Here is a 3,197-nt window from a genome sequence, read left to right on the forward strand (position 1 = left end):
ATGCTCAATCAAGCACCTAGAAAACCCCACAATAAGTCTAAAAGGGTTCAGGAAAGACAACATCTATGCAATCAACTTAACCACTTCTTCAATTAAGTGTTACTTAACACAAAAGGAAGAAACTGTTGGGACCGAAAAGTAGCTAGAGGGAGGGTGAATAGCTCGTCGTGTGCTTGTGTGCTTCGTTGCTTGTTTCTTCAGAGATGTGCAGCGAAAGTACAAAGAAACAACTACAACAATGCTAACAAATTGATTTTACTTGGTATCCACCTCACAAGAGGTGACTAGTCCAAGGATCCACGCACACACACACACCTCCACTAATAAACACTCCTTTATGGTAACTACCAAAGGCGGAGAAGCCCTACAACACTCTCAATACAAGAAGAAAGAAAGGGAAATAAAATACAAGCAAAAGCTTACACGTTATGCAGTGAAAACCCTAACCCTAACTTCTTGTTGTAGCCCGCCTCTTAATCTTGGATCACTAGCAAACCTTGCTCCAAGAACCCTTCAAGAACTGGCGGTAGAGTGGAGAAGAAGTGTGGAGAGCTGCTGGAGAGGATCGGAGATGAATCGTAAAGTCTCTACCGAAGGAATTGAACGTCTGCGGCTTTTATCGACGCTAACAGTCGAATCCCGATTGATTGGATTGCTCCCAATGGGGAGGCTTTGGATCAATCGGCTGATCGATCCAGAGTGCCTCTGTGCTCTCGATAAATTGCCTGGATCGATCAGCTGATCGATCCAGGACTTATCGTGCGAAATCACAGCTCCCAAACGATCCACTGATCGATTGGAGTATCTGGATCGATCGACCGATCGATCCAGCGTTGTTCTGTGTGATCGCGCACTTGTCTCAATCGATCCACTGATCGATTGGGAGGAGGTTATCGCGAAGAATCGCCCAATCGATCGGCCGATCGATTTGGCATGAGCCAATCGATCGGCCGATCGATTGGGCATGGGCCAATCGATCGGCTGATCGATCCAGCTCATGATTTCTCCCTAAAATCAAGTCTAAAGCCTCCTAAACCAACATCTGGTCAACTATGACCTGTTGGTTCATCGTGTCTAGCATCCTGTCACCCTTAACCTGCTAGAACTCGCTTACCAAGTGTTCGGTCAATCCCTCTGACCCACTTGAACTTTTCTCCTCTTGCCAAGTATCTGGTCAATCTCTTGACCTACTTGGACTTTCACCAGATGTCTGGTCAACCTTGACCCATCTGGATTTTCCCCATGCTTGGCTTCACTCACCAGGACTTCTCTTCTGCCTAGCTTTACTCACTAGGACTTCTCTTATGCCTGGCTTCACTCACCAGGTCTTTCACCTAGCTTCACTCACTAGGATTTTTCTTTTGCCTGGCTTCACTCACCAGGTCTTTCACCTAGCTTCACTCACTAGGATTTTCAAACTGCCTAGCTTCACTCACTAGGACTTTCATACTGCCTAGCTTCACTCTCTAGGACTTTCTCCCGCCTAGCTTCACTCACTAGGACTTTCACCTGGCTTCACTCACCAGGATTTTCTCTCTGCCTAGCTTCACTCACTAGGTCTTTCACCTGGTTTCACTCATCAGGATTTTCTCTCTGCCTAGCTTCACTCACTAGGACTTTCACCTGGCTTCACTCACCAGGATTTTTCTTCTGCCTAGCATTCCAGTTAGGACTTTCCCAGTCAAGTATCCGGTCAACCTTGACCTACTTGACTCTTCTACAACCAAAACTGATCAAGCCTTGATCAGTGGAGAATTGCACCAACAATCTCCCCACATGAACAACTGCACCTGCACTTATCCATTCCATCGAAGTCTTGTATTGTCAAACATCGAAACCCAAACCAAGACTCAAACTTGGTCAACCAGGTCAACCTTGACCTAAGGGATATTGCACCAACAATCTCCCCCTTTTTGATGTTTGACAATACCTCATTTAAGTTAGGCTAATTTCCATAACCTCAACTTCCTTCATACCACTAGGTAATGAAGGCTTGAGTTACAACCTACATTCTCCTTCTAAGAAGGCAGACTCCCTCTTAGATAATGAAGGCCTAACTTAAATCCTACATTCTCCCCCTATTGGCACACATCAAACAAATTCACTTGTTGATGCCACTTCTTGTTGAAAACTCTCCCCTTTGAGACTCTCCCCCTGAAGAGTTTCTCATCGTTGTTCACAACTCCACTCGTTGTGATCAACACGATAATGAAGGTCTCATACCCTTCATTTATCCTTAACCTTACATTCTCCCCCAATGTAGACAAATGCCCAACCTTGAGCATTTATAACTTAAACAATGAAGATATCCACTCTCCATTGTAATCCAATGCTCAACCTTGAGCATATTTACTAAAGAAGGTTAACCACCTTCCAAGGTGTATGAAAAATAGTTTTCATGTCTTTAAAGAGTACCTCCCCCTAAAGACATGGTCGTACCTTCTGTCATTGCACCAACAATGATTTAGAATCCCTAAACTTTTAGGAAACCCAAATTTAAAAGTTTTGAGGTTCAAAAGTTCAAAATTTGAATCAACCTCAACGTAAACTTCAATTTAGTCTACCTTGACCAATCCAACCTTGTTTTCAACATGAAAACACCCTTTTTATGTATATAAATGTATTTTGAGGGGTTATGAATGGTTTCCTAGACTAAACTTGGTTTGGAATGCTGAAATCAGGCTTTCCCAGCCACAATCAGCTTCCTCAATCGATTGGAGTTGGGTCCCAATCGATTGAACCAGCTTGAATCGATCCACTGATCGATTCAAGAGGGTTGGATCGATCAGTGGATCGATTCAGGAAGCTTCTGTTCACGAGCAGCTTGCTCTCAATCGATCGCCCGATCGATTGAGATCCTTCAATTGATTGCCCGATCGATTGAGCTCTGATAGTTACTGAAATTTCATTTCAGTCAACTTCAGAAACCCCTAGAAAATTCTAAAAAATTCGTAAAATCATAAAAAATTCGTGTAGACATTATTTAGGGTATATATTATCATGGAAAAATAGTTTTCTAAGAAAATACTTCATATTTTCAAAGATTGACACAAACTAGAAAACTTGTAAAAACTTTAGTGTTTTCTTCTAGTTTGTGCCTAACTATTCAATGGTGAGTACTATCAAAAGATAGCCTTTACCAAGGTTTTCCAAAAACATTTTAAAATGATTTTCAAAACCAATATCCCACTATATTC

This window comes from Zingiber officinale, chromosome 7A (assembly GCF_018446385.1).
Source record: "Zingiber officinale cultivar Zhangliang chromosome 7A, Zo_v1.1, whole genome shotgun sequence".
Taxonomy (NCBI): domain Eukaryota; kingdom Viridiplantae; phylum Streptophyta; class Magnoliopsida; order Zingiberales; family Zingiberaceae; genus Zingiber; species Zingiber officinale.